We start from the raw sequence: 27,003 nt of genomic DNA, 5'->3' as shown, positions 1-27,003 counted from the left end.
TTATTACAAATGAAGAGAATAATAATTTTAAGGTCTCAACACTGAAGCTGACATAAATACTGGATGAATTTAATCACATTTACAAAAAATTTTTGCTGAACTGTTCTGCTGGGAATTTTATTAAATCCTTTTGCTTTGTGGGTTCCTTGCTTGTAAAATAGGTGATAATTCTTGAGCTGTACTAAAACAGGTTGAAATATCTTTAAAATCTGTGTTTAAACTTTCCCTTCAGCAATATTATTTATATGGGATATGAGATATTTCAGCCATTCAGCTTTGGATGCATTTTGCCTGTTGCATTTGGAGAGTGTGATTAAAATGATTTTTATTATGTGAATGGTAAGTTATATCTGGTTAGCAACCTCCTGTTCTAAAGAGAATAGGGGTGGGTGCTGTAACTCTTTAAGAGCAAAAGAGAAAATTACTTTTTCTAATGTATTGACATGAAAAATTGCCTTATGCCAGTGGTTATTAAAGTTTGGTCCGTGAACTCTGGGGTATGTCCAGGACCCTTTCAAGAAGTCTAAAAAATCAAAACTCTTTTCATAATAACACTAAGATGTTATTTGCCTTCCTTTTACTATGTCATCAATGGTGCAAAAAACAATGGTGAGTAAAACTGCTGGTGCCTTAACATGAATCAATGTAGTGGCACCAAACTGTGCTAGCAGCCATTGTATTCTTCACCAACATACTCATAATAAAATTATACATACATACATATGTATGCTACTTTCCCTTAAGAGAGTCCTTGATGAAGCAGTAAGAGTTAATTAATTTGATTACATCTTGAGTACATATCTTTTAAACATTCTGTAAAATGAAATAGAAAGTATGCATAAAGCACTTTTGTTGAATCTCATTATACGACTGCAATACTTGAGTTGCAAGTTGAATTTGCTGCTTTTTTTTCAGGAACAGCAGTTTTTTGTTTTGTTTTTTTTTTACCCAAAAGAATGACTGAAAAACAAGCTGTAGTTATTCAGACTTACCAAGTTATTTAGCAAGTGTTTTCTCAGAAAGAACAAAGTCAACCTGTTAGTTCAAGGAAAACAGTTCATGATATTTGTTGCCACGATAAGATATGAGCTTTCAAGGTCTATATAACTCTACAAACCAACATTTCCTAAATGATCAATGGATGATGTTGCAGAATGATAGTGCAAAGTAGACCAAAGGATGTTAATGTAATAGAGTATGAAAGTTTCATTAATATGGCTTTGGATTCTATACTGCAACTAACCTTTAAGAAACTACCATCTGTTGAGTTTTGGTGTAGTAATCAAAGAAGAATATTCACAATTATATGAAAAAGCTATTAAAATACTCCTCCCCTTTCAAACTACATACCTTTGTGAAGCCAGATTTTCTTTATCTAGTTCAACCAAAACAACATATCACAAGAGATTAAATGCAGAAGCAGATAAGAGAATCTAGCTGTCTTCTACTAAGTCAGACATTAAAGAGATTTTCAAAAATATAAAACAATTCCATGCTTCTCACTACATTTTTCTTCTGTTTTAGAAAATATAGTTATTTTTCAGAAACATATAATGGGGTTATATTATTATTTTGTAATGAACTAATAAATATTATATTTTAAAAAGTTTTAACTTCTAATATGGTCATTATGGATAGATATCACAAACATAAAGAAAAGCTTTTGGGGGTCCCTCAATAGTTTTTAAAATTCTTATAGGGTCCTTAGACTCAAAAGTTTGAGGACAATTCTCTTTTGCAAATTCTTGGTCTTTCTCTTCCAGTGGTTAGGAGCAAAGTAAATAGAAAACTTTCAGGAGTTTTAGAACTTAACAGAACTAGAAAGGCAACTTGATCCACTCTCTTTAAGTTCTGAGACTTATCACATGTTACTAAAATTGAACCCAACATTTATTTTCTTAACCAATATTTTTTGAGAGCATTTTATATGACAAGTATTATCCTAGAACTAGGAATACAGAGGAAAGACAAATGCCCCTGTGCTCTCTTAGAAATGTTATTTAAATTAGATACTGGATTTAGCTTAAATTGATAACAGTGAAAGATTGTGTGAAAGTAATGATGTGTATTTTGTCAACCGAAAAATAAGACCATTGCTGTAAGGCAACAAAAGCATTTATCTGGGGTCTTCAGAATTGCAATTCTGGAGACACAGAATCCGGTAGAAACCCAAATGTACTCTCAGGAGGGTTGAAAGTCAAAGGGTTTTTAATGGAAAAAGCAGGAATCTGACATAAGTCATATTGCAAGAATTATGATTGGTGCTGGCCGACTGGAACCATTTTTGTCTATATTTGATTGGTTGCTAGGGTTGTTATTATTTGAGAGTCTGCTGTGTAAGTGTTCTGTCAGGATACTGTGGCCCAGTTCAAAGTTCACGTTCCATCCAGGTGGAGACATGCATAGGTCCGCTTCCCAATGGCGTCCTGGCTCCATTTTAGTGCTCTCTTGGCATTACAGGCTCCATTTTATTCATTCCTTCACAATTTAGTAGATATTTCAATTTTAAAAATAGGAATAGAAGTATTATGTATTTTTATTGCCTAATGACTCTCATATTTAGGTGTCTTAATACAGGGTTAACCTGTACTTGGAAAGGGAATCATTGGATAGTTTATAGTTCTTACTTGATGAGGCTTTAACCAACTAAAAGCACACAAGTGAGTATAGGTGTTATTCGTTTCCCACCTTGTAAGAAGGTAGCCTACTTGCAGGTAAATCAAGCCATTTAAATGGAAGGAAAAAAAATCTACAGGGTTTTTTCTTTGCTGTGTGTGTGTGTGTGTGTGTGTGTGTGTAAAACATCTCATTTAAAGTGATAAAGTGATGGTGCACTTCACAGACGGCAAAATGCTTTGGGATCCTTAGAGGAAAATAAATCCTTTTGAAGTACAAACTTGAAGAATTGAGGAACAGTCACCTGGGGCCAAAATCTTATTCTCTGTAATTCGAGAAGAATTCCCACAGAATTACAGAGATATAGAAACTGGTTAGCAAGTACTCATTTAAAGAAAAATCTCTGTTATCCAAGGAGTCTAAAATTGTATCTTTGCATAACAAAATGTCTTAGTCCACTTTGATACTGATTCAAGAACGTCCCTTCCAATGCTGTCAAAGTGAGGGCTTGCATATTTTATTAAAGTGACTTACTTGAAAAATGTGGCTGTCCCTTTGCCCTCCCCCAGCCGCAAGATCCCCTGTTGAACCATGATTTCATAAAATTAATCTGATATAAAATTTCTTTTTTCCTTTGCTCTACCCCTTCCAGCTGCAAACTCCTACCCTGCTTTGTGCAATAATTAACACATATGTTGAAAATAAGAACTCATCTTCTCCCCTCTATCCTTCCAGCTGCAGATTTCTAGCCCTTTCATGGTTTATTTCAGCTTTTTGTTTGTAGTAGTATCTCATAAATACAGAACAGGTTCAGATTCTCTGGTACGTCTTTCCAAACCCACACTGTTGTCCTGACTCAGTGGTTCTGATTGTTGCCAGTGGAGATTAGCCCAGGCCCTTCCTCAGTTGCAACATTACTTTTTAATTCCACTATTTTTATTTTATTTTTGAATTCTCCAGTCCTGAAAACATTACTAAATGAGCATTAGCCAAGGAAGGGCATGTTATAACTTTCTAGTATTGAAACTAAGGAGAATTTTTTTTTCTATGCTTGAAGATGATAGACATCCTACCATTTGAACTGATCCTTTAGTAGGTAATCTAGAATTCCTTCATGTTAAAAATGTTACAGGGCTTCCCTGGTGGCGCAGTGGTTGAGAGTCCGCCTGCCGATGCAGGGGACATGGGTTCGTGCCCCTGTCCGGGAAGATCCCACATGCTGCGGAGCGGCTGGGCCTGTGAGCCATGGCCGCTGAGCCTGCGCATCTGGAGCCTGTGCTCCACAACGGGAGAGGCCACAACAGTGAGAGGCCCGCGTACCGCAAAAAAAAAAAAAAAAAAAAAAAAAAAAAGAGTTACATATATAAAAGCATTTCAGTTGTTGAGAAGATATATTCAGTTATACTTTGATAATCCTTGATGTTCATGTTCGTTTTCATTTATCAGATTGCGAACAGAAAATTCTCTGTTATTTGGCATTTGATGAAAATACATTACAAATAATCAAATATTCCTGATCACAGAGTAATGAATTGATATATCTGTTATGCAATCCAGTTTTGATTATATTTGTTCATCATCTTTCTAAACAGTCTTGAAAATATCAAGTCTAGGAAACCCTTCTATGTTATTACTACTAGTAACAATTTTATATGACTTATAATTTTCTTAGACTACTAAGCCCTCAAACTTGGAAACAAGTATAAGTCTTACTTGACACTAAATAAATAACTTGAAGTGTAGAGAGTGTTCGGTTTGCACGTGTGTGTGTGTGTAGGATGTTGTTGTGTGTATGAGACATTACAGGAGCTTTGGCCTCTCCCTTTGTTCCTCCACGTTCTGGCTGGAGTGAGCTTTCAAAATTGCAAATCTGATGGTGTCTCTCCCTTTTAAGGTAAAGTCTATCTGCTTTAACATGACGTACAAGTCCATGACTTACAAGAGTGCTTATCTTTGCCTAACACTTGGTGCTTCTTCTTTTTCCCGTTACACATTTTACTTGGGTAACTCTTGCTCATCCTGCAGACTTTCCTGAACTTCTCAAGACAAAATAAGATTCCTATGTGTTCCAATAGCACCCAGTATTTACTCTCATTATAGTTGTTGCTACCGTGAATATTTTTGGTCAGTAGTACCCCTCAGTCCCCATTTCTACTCAAACTGAAAATCATATTTTTCACCATTGTGTATCTAGTGTCTAGTACAGACACAGAGTAGACGTGTAGTAAATATTACTTGAATGAATGAATAAGTGTTGAATTATAAATCTTTTAAAGTGTCTCTCAAACATGAAACGTGATTCCATGTTGCTTTTTATGTAGTCTACTTAGTTTTTAATTAGTGGTAATTAGAGAATACCTATTTTCTTTTATCCTGTTTTATCAGAGGCTGAAACATAAGCAGGGCGATTACTAGTCAAGAATATTGGAGTTGAATCAAACAAGGTGCAGCCGGGAAACGAGTAAGGGTCAGGAGATGAGATGGGGGTCTAGTTGGGGAAGTTTCTCATTCTGAGAGTTGATGTTTCCCAAGGAATCAGCAAACCTGTATAATGACATGCAATCACCTCCCACTGTTTACCTGAGTCTTAGCAATATCAAGTATGTCATTATATGTCTATCGTTGCCATACAGCATGACTTCATCAACTAGTATACCAGCTCCTAAACTCAGCTACATACTAGAATCACCAGATGCCCTGGTTGCACCTCAGAACAATTAAATCCCCTGGTGTAAAATCCAGGCATGGATTCAGGTGATTACAGTGTGTAGCCAACTTGATATCCACTGTACTTGGAGATGACAACAGAACTATTGATTTGGAATTATAGTAAACTCCATCTTTGGGTTAGAAATTCACCTCAAGTTGTGAGCCATAGCGCCACCATACTTCAAATATTTGATTTCTTCTCAAAACATTTCTTATTTTGTACTGGTATCATTTAAAACTCTATTTATTTAAAAATACGAATGGGGTCACCCTGATTATTTTCAGGAGTGCTGAAATAAATGGCTGCTTTGGCAAGAAAAGATCATTGGTACATATGAAAAATAACCTGTTTTCTTACCTTTCTTAAACCTCCACTGAAAAAAAGAACTTAAATTTTTCATGATCATATAAAGAGAAAACAGAGCGTCTATTACTTTTGAGTCCATTGACACAGAGGGCATATTAAAGTTCCATGCAGGAGCTTAAATTTAAGCACAAACTTAAGAGAAAACACAAATCTTCTGTCTTTTTAAAATGAGTTCAGGATCATTCTATCATTCATTAACTTAAAAAAGCACAGTTATTGTGATAGTTGCTCTTTCAAGATATATGCACCCATTTATTTTATCCATTAGCTCTGAAAATTTGAAGTGAAGTTCTATTTTAAAGAATGTCTTCTCTTTATAACATCTAAACCACTATCCTTTTGAAAAGTTTTCACTGTTTATCAATGTTTGATATCTTTGTCTTATTAACACTCCTTATTTCCCTTCACTTTCTCCTCCAAAATAGCTGTATTTTACTTATAACCAAGGAAGGTTAAAATTTTGTTTCAGTTTGCTCTCAAAATACTATACTTCCCATTCAAAATTTGAGAACAATATTTTTGCCAGAAGGTTCTTATGTAACAGTTGTATGTTTCCTTAATTTTCACTTGATTTGCTTTGTACAGAAACAGGACACAAGCCAGAGATTGTCACCTACCTTTTCACTTCTTTCACGAAGTCAGATCGGGAGGTAGAGAGGGTAAGTGCAGGGGATGAGCGAGGAGTAAACAGAAAAGGGGAAACCACCTGCCCTCAATTCGGCCATCAAATGAATCACACAGAATTTAACACTTGACAAATACTGTGCACTTAACATGATCTTGGAGTCACTAAAGATTTCAACCAGACTCTAGAAATTTGATTCAGACAAACCTTCTTGGTTACCAAAAGATCGTTTGCCGAAGGTATTCTTTCTCCTACAACCAGGTGCTGCTAAGCATGGAAAGAGGAGCTGAGACCAGGTAGGACTCCCTCCCCGGGGTTTAGTGAGGTGTATAGAAAAGTGGACTGCTTTGAAACGTTGTTGTGTTGGAATTCCTCCTTCTGAATCATGCTGTAACACCCTACCCACATTACCAAAATTATATCTTCAGCCATGATGATCATTAATAACACAGAAAAAGCTGCTTGTTTTTTTAAGTCATTTTAATGCGAGCCCTCAAACCGTTACCCTCCAGCCCTTTATTTCTGACATTTACCTTCCAGCTCATTAGCTACATTCTAGCTCTTTGATTACTTTCTTAGCTCTTTAGTTTTTATTTCCAACGTTTTCTTAAATGATGGAATTGTCTTTGAAGCCACAACTGAGTTTTACACAGAAGGTTATTATTTATTTTAAATTCCCATTGGCATTACAATTCTAGTTTCTGTATAGTTATGCTGTTTTAAAACAGGAGACCATCGTCTTCTCTGAGGAGTCTCCCCAGTGATTCTGGTAAGCTGCCAGATGTGGGAACTCACTTTTCTAGAAACAAAAGTATTTATTAAGTGAGATTGAAAAACTTCTTGTTAACTAGTGTAGCATAATCAGTGAAACTCTACTGATAATTGTACGATCATAATATAATTTGTCTAACAGAGTGTCTGAGCCCATTAGAAACTAAAACCGAAATAAAATAAAAATCTCTGCATTTTATCCTCCCACTTAAAAAATACTTGAAAACAGCTTCTACCTCGTAATCGCAAGTTCAGAATAATAATGCAAATGGGCTACAAGTGGTGTAGAGGTGAATTAAGAGAATGGTGCACATCAGATACCACAGAAAAAAGCAAAGAATGCAGTGATGTTAGAGCATCATCAAAATATCTCCATAAATTTTGGGGAGAACTGTGTTGAAAGCATCAAGAAGGAAGAAACAGATCTTCTAGGTCTTTCTGCCATTGCACATTTTAAAATTTTCTAATTTTTGTTTTCTCTTGCTGCCGTAACAAATTACCACAAACTTAGTGGTTTAAATCAATCAAATTAATTATTTTATAGATCTATATGTTAGCAGGTCAGCACTGGTCTCACTGGGCTAAAATTAAGGTGTCAGCAGGCCTGAGTTCCTGTCTAGAGCTCTAGGGGAGAATCCATTTCCTGGACTTTTCCAGTTTCTAGAGGTTTCTCACATTCCTTGGCTCATTGGACCCCTTTCTTCCATCTTCAAAGCCAGAAACAGACAGTTGAATTCTTTCACATTGCATCACTCTGAAACCTTTTCCAGTTTTAAAGATCTATGTAACTGGATTGGGCCGGCCCAGATATTCCAGACTAATCTCCCCATCCCAAGGTCTTTAGTATCTGCAAAGTCTCTTGTGTCATGTGAGATAACATGCTCACAAGTCCCAGGGGTTACAGGATATGGACATCACTGGGGGGACATTATTCCTTCTATAACATGTGTGACCTTTAGGCAGTTCTTTTGTACACCCCATCATCTATAAGTTTATTAAATCATAGTATTATATAGTGAGTGAGGTCAATTTTAAAACTTTAGTAAAAGAGTTTGTTGGTGGGCTTCCCTGGTGGTGCAGTGGTTGAGAGTCCGCCTGCCGATGCAGGGCACACGGGTTCATGCCCCGGTCTGGGAAGATCCCACATGCCGTGGAGCGGCTAGGCCCGTAAGCCATGGCTGCTGAGCCTGTGCGTCCATAGCCTGTGCTCCACAACGGGAGAGGCCACAACAGTGAGAGGCCCGCGTACCGCAAAAAAAAAAAAGAAGAATTTGTTGGCAACTGCAGATGACTTGTGGTTAATGGTAGAATAGATGTTAATAGATTCTTAACTGGGGCTTTGGTCTAAATCAGCCTTGAAAATTTCTTAGGCAGATATCATTGTGAACCCTAGCATAGGTCTATCAATAAAAACCAATACAATCCATATTTTCTTCATTACTGGAAGGGATTACTAGAATTGTGATGTGTATGAGCATCAGATACAGTAGTTAATAGATGAAAAATGTATTTCTCTAAGCCCTTGAATCACAGTGAAATGCAATACCACGATATCACAATATAAGAAGCACTCTGAAACTGAGTAATTCAGCAGCATATTCATATACCCAATCCCTCACTCACTCTGTTGTACAATTTGGAATGGTGGGCTTAATTAAAATTGTTCTCTGTCTTGCACTCTATTTTATAGATTCTTGCGCTCTTTCTCCCAGTCCGCGTAGTATTATGAATATAAGTTATGCTGAACCATGTTGCTTCATCACTTCTAATTTTGACCATCCCTCATAAGAAAATAAATAAATAAAACAAATAGGGAATATGAATTCCATCCCTATGCATTTTTTTTCCCCCATCTTGTAGTTCAGTTTGGAATGCAAGACTTACACACACAACTTCTTAGAGCGGGCATCTCAAGTTATGTGCATACAAATTACCTGGGCATTTTATTAGAATGCAGTTTCTGCTTTAGCAAATCTGGGGTGGAGCCTAACATTTTGCATTTTAACAAGGTCCCAGGTGATGGGATGATGATGGACCTAGTTTGAGACAGCTTAGTTGTACCCTGCTGATGATTTGTTGTTGTCATGGTAACCCCACCAGCAGGAAAGGAAGCTGCTGGTTCAGGCATCTGGCATATATGCTTGGCCGAGAAGCCAAGGGGGCCAAGCTACTATCTGTGGAACTATGACTGAATGCCTCTAAGTCAGAATCCTGCCAAGGCTGAGTTTTAGGGCAGTGCCACCGAGCCTTGAGCCTCCTATACCTTTGGCCCAATGACAATGAAGGCTGCTGGGCTGGGATCCCGAGGCCTCTCTAGTCAGCTAAGGGAACACTGGGAACATGAGCACATTTGTTAGGACTAGAATGATGGTAAACTACGCCTGGACAGAATGAAGCCTGAGGAAGCTCTGGTGGAGATCCGTAGCTGTCCTGTGCAGAACCTTCTTCTGACTTGCCTGCAGGAGAGAAGGACTAAGCCGTCCAGGAGCTGGTTCCCTCTGAAGTTTCTGTTCCCTCTGAAGTAGCAGGCACACATGGTGTGTGCCATGTGAAGAGTAAGGCAGCAATCTATGAGCTAAAGATTGTCAACAACCACCAGAAAAGACAGGGAACAAATTCTCCCTCAGCACCCGCAGAAGGTGCTCTCCGAACAGCCCCTACCTGCTAAGTAACAAGGCTTTAGCGGACTTGAGCTATGGAAGAGCTCACTATCAATCTATCCCTAATCCTGTAGGAGGTGCCATGAATTAGGTACTATTAATCATTTATGGAATGTGATAACTTATCTGACACTATGCTACGCATTTTATTTATGTATCTAATTTAACCCTCACAATGGTGACAAGAGATGGGTATTATCCCCATTTTACATAAAAGGAAGTGAAAGCTGAGCAAAGTCAAATGATTTGTTCAGGATTACATAGTTTGTAAGTGGCACAGTTGAAGTCAGACACATCTACGTTATTCTAGATCCTGGAATTTTAATCACTGTGCTATGGTAACTATTTCAACAAGGAGTAGACCCAGAACCCCAGGTCCAGAAGTTAGACTATTAGAATGAGACTGATTTTTAATTTTTCATACCATTTTTAGGGCATGCCAAATTTGCTTTTGACTCAACATTTATGTGATGACTAGTGGTTTTTCTCTTCCTTTTTCTCTCTTTCTTTTTTCTCTTCTTTTTCTTTTTGGCAGTAGAAGTCATTGAGCCAGCAAAGCAGAAGCATGTGAAGCCCTCCAGCAGATAAACATTTTCCATTCACATTTTGAAGAGAATAAAAAAGCCAAATAAAAGAACCCAAATGGCAAACACTGTAAAGCCATTCCTTCATAAAAATAAATTTTTAGTGGAGAGGTCTTTCATTTGGAAATTTGATCCAGCTTCTGCTTATGGAAAAAGCAAGTAAAAGGCAGGGAGAAGAGCAGTAGGTCTGCTAACTATACAGCCACACGGTGATACTCTGAGTTCCAGGATACAAAAATGTAGACTTAAAAGATCTGAACAATTTGTTTGCATATCTATGCACTGTGAAATCAGGCATTGTGAAGAAACAGTGTCTTGTAGCTAGTTCAGAATGATATAATTCAGGACAGATTTTTTTTTCTCCAACACATGGTTTTGAAATCAAAGGTTTTTTTTTTTTCCTTTGAAGCAAGATGGAAAAGTCATTATGTATCAAGTGCAAAAAATTAAGTGCAGAGTAAGATTTTCATGGTAGGTAACATTTCACTTCCTGCTTATCTTTGATTGGGTGAGTATATTTCTTGTCAGCAAAGACCAGGGGTTTTCTAGGGCTGAGGTCTGCAGTAATCCACTAAAGGTAATGATGTAATGATAAGGCTTTCACATTCCAAAGGACAATGATTTTTCTCTGTTGTGAATTAAAATGTTTATTTTTTCCTAACTGTTCCCGAAAATTTCTTTAATGCATTGTTACATGCCTTTCCTTATGGAAAACAAATAACTTTTCATTCCTTTAGGTTAAAAAAATAACAGTCCATTCTTTTGTAAACACAACATATTGTACTTTATGATCAAGACAACACACCAAATGGTGTGAAAGGTGGCAAGCCATGATTCTCTGCCCTGTGTGATCTTAAAACCTGCAGATAATCTGAGATAAGAAGGAAGAAAAAGAAAGAGACCGTACGGTTCCTACTGAGCAAGAGATACCTCCCAGGTTTGGGGCTAAGAGCTTTAACGATCTTATTTAATCTTCACAGCAGTCAGTACCAGTTAATTAAAACCCCAGTTCTGTTGCCTTCAAAAACCTATTTCCTTAATCTAGTCTTGAAAGCACGAATGTCATCATTATAAGAGTTAAGATGCTTATTTAGAAAATTCTTAGAAGAGGAAAGCCTTTAGGATTACCAAGATCTCTATTAATTTCCTAGGGCGGCTTTAACAAAGTGAGTGGCTTAAAACAGCAGAAATCTATTCTCTCACAGGTCTGGATGGGAGATGTCTGAAACGGAGGCGCTGGCAGAACCATTCCGCCTCTGAGGGCTCTGTAGGGAAGGGTTCTTTCTCACCTCTTCTGATGGCTATTGGCAATCCTTGGCATTCCTTAGCTTTGTATGTTGTATAGATTTACAATGCTGGAGAGTTGTAAAGCCTGGTTGCATTGGGGCTTTATATTTCTAAACAGAGGGTAGATTTTTTGTTTTGTTTTGTTTTTAGCAGAGAGAAGAGCCCTGTCCGTCTGACATGGGGAAAAATCAAAAGAGGTCAGTCCTCAGACCAGTCATACCTGGGTTTTCTCTCTCAGGAATCTTCAAATCTACGATCTTAGCACCAGCTGCAGTTAGTACATGTCAGGTAGTTGTGAAACGGAGAATAACTACTTACCTCAACTCTCACAGGTTTTGAAGGTAGTAAGATCTAAACTTCCTAGCTGTATGGCCATGCACAAGAGACTGAATTCAAGTTTCAGTTTCCTCATCTGTAAAACTGAGATATCAGTGCAGGAGGATTTTATGAGACAGTACATTTGAAGAGTCTGGCAGATAATGGACCATTCGTTCTCTTTGTCCTTTGACTTATGTGGGTGTGCTCTGTCTCAAAGGGGTCACAATTTAGGGAATCTGGTACAAGGCCGCCTCTGTTAGCATATGAAATAGGAAAAATAGATGAAAAAAGACTAGCATACAGAAAGACACCGAATAGTTACCAAATAAACTGAGGTACACAGGTATAAACTTGCCCTTTTTCTCCTTGAATAGAAGCCTCCATCCTGAGTCAAGTCTCAGGTGCTAAAAGCAGTTTAGTGTCCAGTGTTGCAAAATGGATGGTACAAGTTTTGCTTAGATTTAAAAATTCATAATCATTTTGTCTAAATCTTGTAAACAGCATTCTTTATTCTAATTGAAATGAGTGCTTATTTTTGATGAATTAAACAGAAACACTGTAACTTAATCTCTAGCCATTAACATCACTTCAAAACTGTTAAACTGTGGTTTTCCAGTCTGTTAATGCTAGCAAAGAAAAATCCATAGTAAAAGCAAATTTGCCATTAATCAAGGACCATTCTTCTTAAAAGTAAGAATTTATTAGACATATAGCAAATCTTAAGTCCAATAAGTAAGTTTTAGTGGGTTTTTATCTTTGATTATTTATAAAACTATGCATTGTTTTAAAATATTTTGGCCTGTTGATGTTTATATTTTCATTTTATCACCCTTTACACACTTTACTTTTCTGCAAATATGTCTGCTCTTATCTCTTTACGTATTTCTTTTCATATTACATATTTCATTATCACGTTTATTCATTTTCATAGTGATAAGGTTTCAAAACATTCCCCTTCCTTTCACAGGCACACTTCTTTCTACCAGAATTATTTGAAGAGCTGAACTCTTACCAATTGAAAATACTCCAGTTTATACTTAAAATTTACATTGTACATATGTCTATACACTATTAAAGTAAGAAGAAAAAATACAAAAATTTGACTTAGATTTTTTTAACAAGCTATTTGTTTCTTATGTAGCCATATACTTTTGAACTAAAGAAATAAAAGATTGAATTAGAAGAAGAAGTCCCCTAAAAAAAAAGATAGATACATATATACGTATGTATACACACACACACATATATATATATTTAAAGATTTTCTTTATAAAGTAGGGTCACATCTAATGCACTCTTAAAACCCTAAAACATGCAGTGACCCAGGCCTTGTGCTAGGTGAGTTACGTATTTCAGTTCTGATTCTCATAGCAACTCTAGAAGGTAGGCTTAGGATCATCAGGGAAGTAAAGTAACTTGCCTAAGGACACAAAAGCTAAACTCTGAGGTCAGGTTATTAATCCAGGTCTTTCTGATTCCAAAGTTTGTATGCTTTCCCTGAAGCCAACTACTGCTTTTTTTTACCCTAAAGAAACTTAAAGTGGATGGCTCTGAGGAGTTACTTTATGCATCTTGGTGAACTCAGTGACCCTCACTTTTAATGTTTCAGTTGTTCCTCTGAAAGTTTCTCCGATAGTATCCAGGAATCTATTTTTATCAGCTGCAAAATCACATACTTATAATCAATTTATGTGATTATACTTGGGATTTATTGCCTCAGTTGTAAGCTCTCTAATATGGTCATCAATTTGAAGTACTATTTAATGCTTTCTGTAATTAGTACAAATAAACAGATTTCTCTCTCTAAGACATTAGGACAGCTTTTCTGATTAGCTATAGCTATTTGTATATGGCTTATCTTCAGAAAATTTGACAACAAATTTATTGAATATACACTTGTGAAAAGTATTAATATCTTGTAGAACTGTTCCCTTTACATGAGAATACATTGAAGATTTTCTTTTAAAATTACATCACTATTCTCTTTTGACTAGAGCTACTGTGTTAAACGAGATTTATTGTAAACTGTTTGGTGGCATCCATCTCAGAGAGCTGCCCTTTACTGGAGTAAAGGAAGGGAGGTAAACATACCTTTATGCCCTTGCACAACCAAAGTGATTACGTACTTTGTCAGAAAAATGTGGGTACACTTAATGTACTATTCTTCCAGAAAAGATGCAAAGCAAAATAACTTGTTTGTGGCCAGACGGAGGGCTACAACATTGTGAGACTGAAACAGAATGGACCAGCAAAACTCAGTACATTCAGAATAGATCAGAAAATATGATTCATTTACTTCATGGAAAAACAGGATGTCTTGATGGGTGAGAAGGGAAAAATGTCCTTTGCTTAAATATTTCAAGTTCTCTCTGCCAGTTGTTTAGCATTCTCCTCCCTCACCTGCTTAAATGTTCACAAAAAGGGTGTTTCATATGCTGAACAATCTCTGGATCATCCTTGTTCTTGAACAGTCCTGACAGCTTTAAGACTGTAATTCTAGAAACAGGAGCCTGATATTAAGCATCTGGACATGCTCTCCATTATTTCCTCCCAAAGAAAACAATAGCTGGGTAACGTTACACTCTAATGGAATCCATTTTCACTAAATATGTACATTTAGTCAGATGCAGTTTGGTAGACCATAAAAGAGAAAAAGAAGAAAGTATTTAAAACAAGAAGGGCAAGTATTGATATAATGCCCATTAAAAAGTGTCTGAGTAACTGATTACACATACATACATAATTGCAGACATGAATATTTATTTCAATACACCTGAGTCTTGGAAAGTTTTGAGAAGAAATATCAGTATTTAGCTACCAGGACCTTTATAATGGATGTTTTGGTTTGTGGACTTCCTGTGTTCCTGTCGTCCAATAATTTTTTTCTGTATGAAATTACAAGGAAGATTTTTCATTGGCATGGTAAAGGAAGAATTGAACTCTAAGGAAATTTAAAAATATATCTCTTGAGTGTCTGGATAGCTGATTGGCCCCAGATAAACTTGTTGATACTCTTGGTAATTTCCTATATTTCAGGAGGAATTGAATCTATTTGCATATTGACATTATATGCATAAATATGATCTATATATTCCCACCAAAACATGTGGCATTTGGCTGATAAAAAATCTGAAAACCATTTCAGAGGATGAACAAATAAAATAATTGAAACTTTTAACCTGGAAAGAATGTCTAGCAGTATTTTAAGTGCTGATACGGAGGTGCTACATGTTAGGACCCTGTGCTAGATGCTGAGGATACAGAAAGAGTTCTTGTATTATATAGCTAGTATGATGGAAACAGTTATTCTTTGTAACTGAAAGAAATAACTGGGACTAATGGTTAGGTAGGCATTACAGAGATTAAACTTTAATTTTGTTTAAGGTAAAAATTTTCTAAAAGTCAGATTTTATGAAAGTAAATGGGCTGTTTTGTGTTATAGAACTCTAGGAATGTTCTAAAGGTAATTGTGTGCCAATTTGTAGGAAATATTTAATATATATTAGTATATAAATATGGCGTAACTTCCTACGTTTCCTCTCAACTCGATGATTTCTTTTCAAAATCATATGTAATTTATTATTAGTCAAAGTTAACTCAGAGTTAACCTTGGCCTACAGAAAAAAGCTAAACTAGGTGTCAGACACTTTTCAGAGAAGCAGGGAAACCTACTAGTTGTATTCCTGTCACAACTGCCTTAGAAAGGAGAGGGCCAATCTTGCGCAGCTGTTTTTCCTCATCTCACTGGATTTTAGACTACAAAAAACAGGCCACCGAAGGACCTATGAAAACCTGTCTCCATCCCATGGCCCAGTAATTTTGTGTGTGAGGTTAATCACTAGATCCTGCCCTTTCTTTGATGTCTTGGAGGGTGAGGGTAGTTGTGGCCTCCAAGATCTGTCAACTTCAACATCCACCTGATTTCATAGTTTACCATAGAATTCTGGGCTTGAAAGAACTTCATTCAAAAACTTTTCTTGATATCATATTAAATTTACAGTCTTACATACTTAAAATGAGAGGTGTTCACTTACCTTTCCTGGAAATAGAATGGAATCCTGATCAGAGCACTGGAAACAAGAGAGCTCTAAGTTTATACTTTTCTCCTTATAGTTGCATATTCCATGTCTTCCATAAATTGAATCATAGACTATTTTTCAAATCTGATCTACAAATCGTTGCAGTTGGGGCCAGCTTTGTATCTGAACACTTTATCATTTAAGAGATTCTGTGACTCTGAAGATCTGGAATGACAAATAAACTTTGTCTCTATACATTCTATTTGATTTTCATTACAAATGAAAGCTTTCCAAAGTAGACTTTTTTGGTTTTTTATTCTTCAGCACTTTCCCCCCACTTTAAGGAATATCACAGAATTAAGAGTTTGGGACAGATGGCTAATTAAGTAAAAATATGGAAGTAAAACTTCTTTTGCATTTCTCATGGCTGAAGGGTACTTAAAGGTACATAGAATCCTGTTCCATAGTGACCTTATTCTGCACATGAGAATGATTTGTTTTCTCTCCTACATTATGTAGGCTCATGAAAATTCGTATTGGTAAATTTATTTTTAAAAAATTTCTTCAGCAAAACGTGAATAAGCAAGAGGAAAATGAATTCATTCATTCTTATTTCATGAAAAATAATAGAACAGCCATTGAGGCTTTTATCTAATCTGAAAGTGAAAAAAATGTCAATGAGTGGAACACTGGTGAAATTTCTGAGTAAAGTTTAATTTTAAATTATAAATTTTTATATAAAGTACTTGAAGTAGGAAAAAGAATTTCAGAACTCTGGTCAATATATTTACAATAATGTCTATAGCTAAAGAAAAGTGAAATAAAAGGATTAACAAAAACACTATACATTTTAATTGCTGACTTGTTAATTCTCAAAAACGTCTTAGAAAATGACATCAGGACTATAATGAATCTCAATATGATATTTAATATTATGAAATTCTGGAAACAAAAAAGGGAACAAATTGGATTATAGGAAATTAATATTTTAGGTAATTTAGTTTACATATAATTAGTACTGTTAATGTACTAATTATAATAGTATTATAATATTATGGTATTAATAATATTATCTATAACAAATGAAGCCAGGTTTTTTTATAAAATAATATACCAATCCTGAGAAATTTTCCATGGTAGAATAACAACATATTTTACTAGAAAAATAAATGAGGAAATAACTCCTACTGTCTTAAGCTGTTTGAGCAGTTAACTGCATGTGTCCATGTGTTGGCCAAACAAGAGCCCCTGTAGTACTTGCTCTTGTGTCAGCTCTTGTGTCAGTCAGCAAGACGGTCCTCAGAGGATCACTGGGACTTCAAAGGAGAGCAGCTGGGGGCCAGATGGGGCGAGTGGTAGCCACGAAAGGGTTAATTTGGTAATTTCCTAAGAAAAGTGTCTTCTTCCCTGGCAGCTTTCCTATTATTTACACAAAAAAGTCATGGTGCTGAATTATAAGAGAAAAAGAATTGGTCTCTAACCTTCAAATTACTTTTCTTCTGCAATATCTGGTTCACTCAGTATAACCCACTCTTATCTAATTCAGAATTATTATAAACTTTAATTGTGAACTTGTTATGAGGATCATCTGTGAGCGAGTCTGTGTGTGTGTGTGTGTGTGTGTGTGAGAGAGAGAGAGAGAGAGAGAGAGAGAGAGGGAGATGGTTTGGGAAGAGGGATGGATCTGTCTAAAACTTGGACTGAAATTGTGTAAATGAACTCAGAAAATTTATCTTAAGTGAATGTAAGCAAACCTTCAGATCTCTTGTGGCCACACTGGTCTTTGGAAGTAGTCTGCAATGCAAGGGCATTGCATGGCAAACTCATAGCTTGGCTTTTATCCTCATGAGGTCTTAGGTTGGTAACAATCCGGGGATAAAGGAAGCTAAATGGCCCCACTTGGTGAGAGGAGAGGAAGGTATGAGAACTTAATAGTGGAGAGGCTGCTAAATATAGTGTCTGCTGGCCGTTTCCATAAACCACAAAATGCTCTTTAAGTTCTTCAAACCAAATTACTTCAACCACTAGATAAGGTTTCAACGCATGATATTATTATGCTGCAGCCTTTTTTCCCGCTTCCAAGTTAATATCTTTGTTTTGATTTTGGCTGGGGAAGTTCCTTTGTTGGTCAGCTGCAACATTTCCATTAATTCACATAAATTCCCCATCTCACAATGCTTGCCAGTTTTCTCCCTGCCCAAACAGGAGAGATAACATTCGCAGTGTTGCATGAAACATCTAAAATTAAAATTATTTTTCCCAGAGCTTGCGACCACTGGATTGTGAATAACTTTGATATTATTCACAACCTTCCTAATCAAAGCAATGAACTTGGGAATACTTTTTATTTTACCTAGGAACTAAAAATCTTTATGATATTAGAAATTATTTATAGGTTTTAAAAAATAAAGGGGTACCAGAATTGCTTCAGAGATTTCAAAGAAATCCTGCCCAGAGCAGTGATCCCTGAGAGCTTATATGGCATTCCCCTTCAATTCCTAACATCATGGAGTTACCCAATAGGCTTCATGGGCCTAATCCAGCAATCTAATCAGTCACCAATCCAAGTGGCCAATATATTTACTAAATATCGATCAGGTGTGAAGCAAATTGGTCCTCATAGACACTGTGGCAATGATTACGTGGGCAAAGTTAACTAGAATTTCACCGTGTAAATAAACTAGAGAAATTAGTCTGTTAGTAGAATGATTAGGAACCTCCATTTACTGAGCGTATTTTACCATGTATCAGGCATGGGCTAAGTACTTCATAGACACAATCTCTTGAATTACTGACAACAACCAGAGAGAGAAACATTATCTTAAAAATTTTACAGATTTTTGGGCATATGCTCCTTTAATCAGTTTGCCCAAGGGTACATGGTCACCAGTGGAAGAGTCAAGATTTAAGCAAGATTCTGAAGGCCATGCTCTGAACCCTTGCTACTCCATGCTATTGAATTGAACCCTGCTTAGCCAGGCTTTGGGAAGAACGGAAAAGAATAAACTTCTTTGCACTTGAACCGTTTTCTGATTGAAAGGAACCCAAAGAGAGATCCATACTGGTTCTGTGCAGTATCCATGTGAGATATCCATAGCTCCTGAAAGGATCCCCGTTCAATCCATATGCAACTCTTTCTTTCTCAGAGGGCACAGGAACACCTGGTGAGGTCTCATTGAAACAGCTATGTGATAACAATGATAGCAATAAGCCCAAAGAGCTTTCATCTGTCAGGCACTGTTTTTTTTTTTTTCCCGGTACGCGGGCCTCTCACTGCTGTGGCCTCTCCCGTTGCGGAGAACAGGCTCCAGACGCGCAGGCTCAGCGGCCATGGCTCACGGGCCCAGCCGCTCCACGGCATGTGGGATCTTCCCAGACCAGGACACGAACCCGTGTACCCTGCATCGGCAGGCGGACTCTCAACCACTGCGCCACCAGGGAAGCCCAGGCACTGTTTTAAGTGCTTTGCATGCAGTATCTCAATTCCACGTTCACAGCAACCCTATGAGGTAAATTCTCATGTTCTGGGGCCAGAGTTAAGTGGGGGTCGGGAGGAGATTTTTCTACTCAAATATGTGTGTAAATGCTACCTACTGTATTCTCTTTTTAATGATTCATAGTTCACATTAGCCTAGTAAAGGCTCTGAGAGTTTCTGCGGTAAAGAAACTTATCTTTGTTCTAGCCAGAATATTCAAAATTTATTTTAATATATACTCCTATCGCCACTAACACCTATTAACATGCCACAGAGTACAGATTGAGGATTGCTGTTCCAGATCTTCAGTAATAGCCTGAATTCAGAAGCAAAGCCATGGGCAAATCTTTAATGGCTAGGAGGTGGGGAGGGGGGCAGCCCGTGGAGAGGGGTGTTACTCCAGTGATTCTATAGACCACACCAGGGACACTGGGCTCAGGTGAGCAAAGCTGCATTCCACGTGCCAATCAGAAAGTTGTCTGCCAATGCAGAAATACATAGAGGGAAAGTCTGGCGCTTAAGTACAGGTTGGCACTCGACCCAAACCTTTGAGCATTTCTGCTATTTTCTAATGCAAATCTTTCATCTAATGATCTGGTGATTCCGTGGCTTAGGGCAGACTAGCACCATGAATGTAACTGATGGTAACAGGGTAAGTCTGTTCAAGCAGAGGTAATCTTGTTACATTTGCTTGTGAAAATTGTTGGTATTTCACAGCCTGCTGCTTAACTCAGGACTCTGGGGAAAGGTTTAGCAAGTGATTTAGATTCAAAATCCCGTCACCTTTCTGGCTCCATGGGATCTGTTTAGAGTTTAGCATCAGGACAGAGACCAAAAGGAGCCATGCAAGGTTGGCCGTGGAAACAACTGGAGTTAGAGGATCCGAGTGGCAAAATGAGTAAGGGAATGAACTGTCACTGGAGTTCAGGGTTTGAAGCTGAGGATGTAGAATGAATGGTTATGAAGCCTTCAAAAGTGTGAGCACCAATGAGGAACCTCATTAATGGGTTGGATTTGGAAAGATACAGAGGGCTCGAACCTGTGTCCCCGGCATTTGCAGACGGATTCTTAACCACTGTGCCACCAGGGAAGTCCTTCAATGACTTACTATGAAATAAAAAAAACTTACTAAACTTTTTTTATATTTATTGCGCATTAAAATAATATTTTGGATAGGTTGGGTTAAACTAAGTATATCATTAAGATTAATTTTGCCTGTTTCTTTTCACTTTTTTAACGCGGTTAATAGAAAATTCTAAATTAGTGTGTGGCTCCCGCTAATGGACACTCCTGCTGTAAATCTTGCCCACACTACTGTAAATAGCCCCTTTATACTCTTCAAATACACAGCTTAAATATGCCATCAGTTTTGACTGGTGGAACCTTAACTAATTCCACTAAAACCAAAGAAAGACCCAAAAAACTGTGACTAATTTTATTTCTTGTGAGTTAAATCACCACTGTGTTTTTAAAGAGAAAAAAAATAGGCTTCTTTGGGGGGATACATATATTCAGTAGGCACTATTAGCTTGGCGACACTTGGCTTTTAATGTTTCCTGAACAATTTTTACAGTGTGCTCTAGAAGAGTAATCCTCAAAAGTGTTTCCGGAATGGAAGGAAGTATTAATATTGTTAAGTAGCTATCAGATGCCAGAAAATTTTTTGATAGATTATCCAATCTCCCAGACCACATTCCGTTTCTTCCAGAGCCCCACGGGTAACACTTTCAAACAGACCTAGAAAAGACCATAGCTCACAAAACTTCCATGGAAAGGAGCTTCTAGCGGAGGCTTGTCAGGTCACTTGCAGGAAGGCAGAGACAGAGGTTTGGTGGCATGAATCGAGCTGGTCCGGGCAGGCTGCGTTCTGCTGAGCCCACCGCCAACCCCAGCGCAGTCTCACCCCATCCTTAATCAGAGTGCTACGTGGACCATTAGACAGTCTTGCTTCCCTTTAATGACACTGGGAAAGGATGAGGATGTAAAGAGAGGCTCAGAGATGTAAACTGTACCCAAGTCACAAAAGGGACGAAGTTCCTTGGGCTTGGGGTTGAAAACATCATAGTGCTGCCTCCCATTCTTATTTTCAATCTATGCATAATTTGATCCTCCTGCATTTGACTCTGACCTACTCTGTAATTCTTCATGGGAGTTTTAAAGTGATGTTTATACATGTTAGCAGTTGTTGCTTCGGACTTCACTGTATCCTCCCTAGCTAAATGGGTGTGAAATAAAAATGTGTTTTTAAATGCAGGTAGGGACTGTACTTGAACCCATGTTAATTCTGGAATTGTGCACAGCTGTGTGACATTAAACACTAAAAAGGGAATTACAGGAACCGCCAGAATCACCGCAGAATTGGTCATGGTTTTGTACTCCTTATTTAGTGCAAGGAATTCTTTGGGTGCATAATAAACAGTGACTATCTGATTAAATGTAACAAAGAAAGGGATGCTCCTTCCTTTATCCATTTTATATTTTTGGTCTGATCTAATATGACTGTGTGACCATCTAGACATGCTCTCATCTAAACTCTTTCGAAACGGAAAACAGAAGGCAGTGTTACCTGGGGATTAAAAGAGAGCTTGGAAGCAGGCAGACCAGAGTTCAGCTGTGTTATCTAGATGCTGTATGACTGTGGCCTAGCTCCTATACCTCTCCACACCTCAGTTTCCTTGTCTGCAAGAAGAGGGTAACAGCATAGCAGTTAGAGTTCTTCAGGTATAAGCAATAGAAACCAACTCTGAAGCAACCTATACAAAATCGTTTTTAAAAAGGAATTTATTGTAAGGATATGAGAAAGCTGAAATAATCACATGAAGGAATGAACTGAGCCTCAGAAGAGCATGAACCCATGGCACTCCAGGGTTCTAGAAAACAGGACCTTTGGGGCCTTATTAGGGCACCTCAGCCAAAATAAAAGACCTCTTACAAAATTTCATCCTTTGGCTTTTTTACTCAAGATGCAAATTACCAGAAAGAGTCTGAGTGGCCTAGTTGAGGTCCTGCCTTCCTTTCCTTGATGAAGGGAGGGCAGGAGAAGGAAGGGTGCCCCCACTGACAAACTGTAGCAAACGAGGGAGGCTGATTTCTTAAATAAAACAGCAGGGTGATGTTACCAAGGAAAGGGATATGGGTGCTGGGCAAGCAAAAAAATGAAGTATTTTACATTCTCTTGACTTATAGAGTCATTATGCTGTTCAAATGAGATCACTGACATAGGTACACACAGTTAACAGTACATATAAATTGTCAAAGATAATTTTTAAAAATTATCAATAAGAAAAAATTCATAATTTAGTTTATTCTCCTCATTATGCTCTCAGAGCATATTTTAAACACACATGCACACAAACAGAGCAGTCCCTTAGATTTTACTAACGGGGGTATTGTAACAATTTGCTAACTAGATATATATGGAAAACAAAATAAGTAGTAATTATGTCCCAAATAGATAGCATGCAATTATTTAATTAAAAAATCTGCCTTCACTTTTTCAAACATAAGCCAACAATAAATCCCACGCCATCTATTTTAGTTATGGTAAATCATAGTCATATGTGGTCGTGATTATGGCTAATTGTGGGATAAAGGATTTAATTTTAGAGTATGAATGAAATACACTCTTGTTGACATTTATGCATGACAGTCTCGGAACAATAGGGAAAGAGCTAACAGCCATGTGATGAAAATCCCCCTATAAAGAGAATAATAAAGAACATTTAAATCAAGGATTCTGATTCTTAATGATGGTACTGATGATTCTGGAAGCTTGGGCCCTCCATATTTAGAATGCACCAGCTGCTTCAAATTAGAGAGACTGTAGACTCTTCTGACGTGGGTTCATTGATGGGGTGTGTGTGTGTGAGAGAGAGAGAGAGAGAATAAGTCTTTCCAGCTATGTGCAAACAGAAAGTCTAGAACACTTCCCTGAACTATCGGTCTACAGAGAAAATATTCTGTGGTAAACTGCTATCCCACACTAAGACTGCGAATCTACATTGAAATTTGTAACTTTTTAAAGAACATTAAGAGAGATTCTATTTACACTTGGCCTGAAATTGCTTGTGAACTGAACGAAAGTGCCAGGAACTTAAAAGGAACCAACTGTATTATTTTTTTTCAAACTTCTGCTTTCACTTCACAATAATGTCTTCCATTAAAACTAAATGATTAGCGCCCTTAAAGCAAGGCCTCAAACAATTAACGTAAGACTCGAAGTTGTTTCCCTCATTGGAAATTTTTAGTGAAAATCAAAATATTCATTCAATATCAAGAGGAACCAGAGAATGCCCTCTGCTTCTATAACACATATCTAGTAAGAGAAACTCCTGCTGCACTGCTACATAGTGTCAAGATATAATGCCTGTCAAAAGTTTTCAGGGACTTCTGCAAATAAATATGGGTTGAAGGAAATTTTTAATTGCGCCATTTTATAATTGTACTGTGTGCGGTACACTCTTGATATTGAAATCACCCTTTCTATTCTGGAAATATCTTAACGTTCACACAGTAACTCTGAGCTACCATTAGGGGGCAATGTGGAGGAAGCTTGGCTAACTGGGATCTATTGATTCCTTTCAGTGTATTTTTCATTTCAATTATTGTATTTGTCCTCTCTGATTGTTCTTTATATTTTCTTTGTTAAAAAATTCTAACTTCTGGCTCTGTACATTCGTTCTCTTCCCAAGTTCTCTGATCATCTTTACGATGCTTATTCTGAACTCTTTCTTGGATAGACTGCCTACCTCCACTTCACTTAGCTGTTCTTCTGGGGTTTTATTTTGTTCCTTCATCTGGAACATATTCCTCTGCCACCTCATTTTGTCTAAGTTGCTATTGGTATTTTTATGTATGTGGTAGGTTGGTTACATTGCTCAACCTTGGCGAAGTGGCCCTCTGTAGGAGGTGCCCTATGGGTCCCAGCTGTGCGCCCCCCTCTGGTCACCCAGGTTCTAGGGGTTTCCCCTAAGAAGTGTGGGTCCTTCTGTGGGGGCAGGCTGACTTTGTGGGCAGTCTGATAGGCTTGGTTGGCTCCTAGTCTGGTTGGTTGCCAGGCCCTGTCCCGTATGGATGCTGCTGGCTGCTGTTTGGCAGAGTCTGGTTACAAGGTGGCTGATTGCAGAACCCTAGGGGGCCCTAGGGCTAGTGCTCGCTCACCAGTGGGCAGAGTCAGGGTGCCCGAAGGCCCACTGGTAGGGGCGTTGCCCACCCACTGGCAGGGGAAGCCAGAACGTGGGATTCTAGTGCCAGTCTACTGGCAGGCAGAGCTGGTTCCTGGAGTCTGGCTACAGGACCCAGGGATCCCAGAGCTTGCTTCAGCTGGTTGGGGTGGGGGGGTTCCTGACACAGTTGGGTATGAGGTCTGGGGTGTCCCGAAGGTTGTGAGGTGGGCCAGGGCCCAGCTAGTCCCAGGGTATGGTCTGGCCTGTGTTGCAGGATCATAGTTTTCTTGCTTCTCGTGTCTGCCCCTGGTGGGTGAGGCTGGTCTAGTGGCTTACGCAGGCTTCCTGTCGGGAGGGTGCCTGCCGACTGATGGGTGGAGCTGGGTCTTAGCCCTCTGGTGGGCTGGGCCATGTCTAGGGGCACGTCTGGAGGCAGCTGTGGGCTCTTCAATCTTTAGGCAGCCAGTCTGCTGATGGGAGGGACCATGGCCCCACCCAGTTAGTTGTTTGGCTGAGGTGTCCCAGCACTGGACTCTACAGGCTGTTCAGTGGGGTCAGGTCTTGGCACTAACGAGCCAATATGTCAGCTGCCAGGAGTGTTCTCGCATTTGAATGTTCCCCAATATGTCTCCCACCAGTGTCTATGTCCCACAAGTGAGCTGCAGCCCTACCACACACACCTCTCCAGAAGACTCTCGAAGACCAGCAGGTAAGTCTGGTGCAGGCTCCTATCAAATTACTGATTTCTCCCTGTGTCCTGGTGTGCATGAGATTTTGTGTGTACCCTTTAAGAGTGAAGTCTCTTATTTCCCCCAGTCCTGTGGAGCTCCTGCAGTTAAGACCTGTTGGCCTTCAATGCCAAATGCTCTGGGGCCTCATCTTCCTGGTGCCAGATCTTCTGGAGCCAGAACCCCCCTCGTTCTGGTCCCTTATGTCTCTAGTTGCAGAAGATCTTTTCTGGTAGGTTCCAGTCTTTATCATCAATGGTTATTCTGCAGATAGTTGTGATTTTGAAGAGGAGGTGAGCACAGGGTCTTTCTGCTCTACCATCTTGGCTGCTTTCTGATCCAGCAGCAGCTGGGATCTAAACTGAGTCCTGAGCAAAGACTCAGGTGGATTTTGTATTGTATATTTGAATATCTGAGTGAGATTCCTTTCCTTCCTCATTCCCTCCCACCTTCCTCACTTCCTTCTTTTCTTCCTCTCCCCCTCCCTCCCTTTCTTCCTTTCTTTACTTAAATGTTTTGTGATAATTATAGATTCACAAACAGTCGTAATAAATAACATAGATTTGCTGTACTCTTTGCCCAGTTTCTCCCAGTGGTAACAACTTGCAAAACTATAGTACAATATCACAACCAGGATAATGACATTGATATAGGTCAAGGTATAGAACGTTTCCATTCCACAGGGACCTACCATGTTCCCTTTTATAGTCACATCTACTTCTCTCTTGCCCTAATTCTGTCATTTCAAGAATGTTCCATAAATGGAGTCATACGGTATATGATCTTTGGAGATTGGCTTTTGTCACTCAACATAATTTTCTGAAACTTCATTCAAGCTGTTACGTGTATCAACAGTTCATCCTTTTTATTGCTGAGTAGTATTCCATGGTATGGATACACTGGTTTGTTCAACTATTCACCTGTTGAAAGACATTTGGGTTTGTTTCCGATTTTTGTCTATTAAGAATAAAGCTGCTACAGAAGCTTGCATACCAACGTTCATAGCAGCATTATTCACAATAACCAAAAGGCAGAAACAACTCAAGTGCACATCAACAGATAAGTGGATAAACAAAATGTGGCATATATATATAAGCATGGAATATTATTCGGTCTTAAAAAGGAATGAAATTCTGTATGTGCTACCACATGGATGTACCTTGAAAGCATTATGCTAAGGGAAATAAGTCAGACACAAAAGGACATATTGTATGATTTCACTTATATGAATTACCAAGAATAGGCAAATTCACAGAGACAGAAAGTAGCATAGAGGTTATGAGAGGCTGAAGGAGAGAGAGAAATGGGGAGTTATTTAATGAGCGTGAAGTTTGTGTTCGGGATAATGAAGAAGTTCTGGAAATGGATAGTGGCGATGGTTGCACGATACTGTGAATGTTCTTAATGCTAGTGAATTGTACACTTAAAAATGGTAAATTTTATGTTATGTATATTTTACCGCAATTTAAAAAAAAGAATATATAAGCATCTGTGCATAGGATTTTGTACGAACAGAAGTCTTAATTTCTCTGGGATGAAAGTCCACGAGTGCAATTGTTGGTTTGTATGATCGTTAACCTTTTTGTTTTTCAAGAAAATGCCAAACTGTTCTCCAGACTGCTATGCATTTTAATTCCCATCACCAATGTGCGAGTGATCCAGTTTCTCTGCATCCTCA

At 38.2% G+C, this 27,003-nt stretch overlaps 1 protein-coding gene and 1 non-coding gene across 2 annotated transcripts in view; one reads left to right on the top strand and one right to left on the bottom strand.

The window, feature by feature from the left end:
- Positions 1 to 27,003, top strand: part of DKK2 (dickkopf WNT signaling pathway inhibitor 2) — a 99,035-nt gene that overhangs the window by 22,106 nt on the left and 49,926 nt on the right. The gene's annotated exons all lie outside the window — the stretch shown is intronic.
- Positions 23,610 to 23,723, bottom strand: LOC136123989 (U5 spliceosomal RNA). Its single transcript, XR_010655939.1, has one exon. It is a non-coding gene; the product is annotated as a U5 spliceosomal RNA (small nuclear RNA).

This window comes from Phocoena phocoena, chromosome 5 (assembly GCF_963924675.1).
Source record: "Phocoena phocoena chromosome 5, mPhoPho1.1, whole genome shotgun sequence".
In the NCBI taxonomy this organism is placed as follows: Eukaryota; Metazoa; Chordata; class Mammalia; order Artiodactyla; family Phocoenidae; genus Phocoena; species Phocoena phocoena.
Note: the sequence above shows the minus strand (reverse complement) of the source record. Positions and strands in the feature narration are given on the sequence as shown.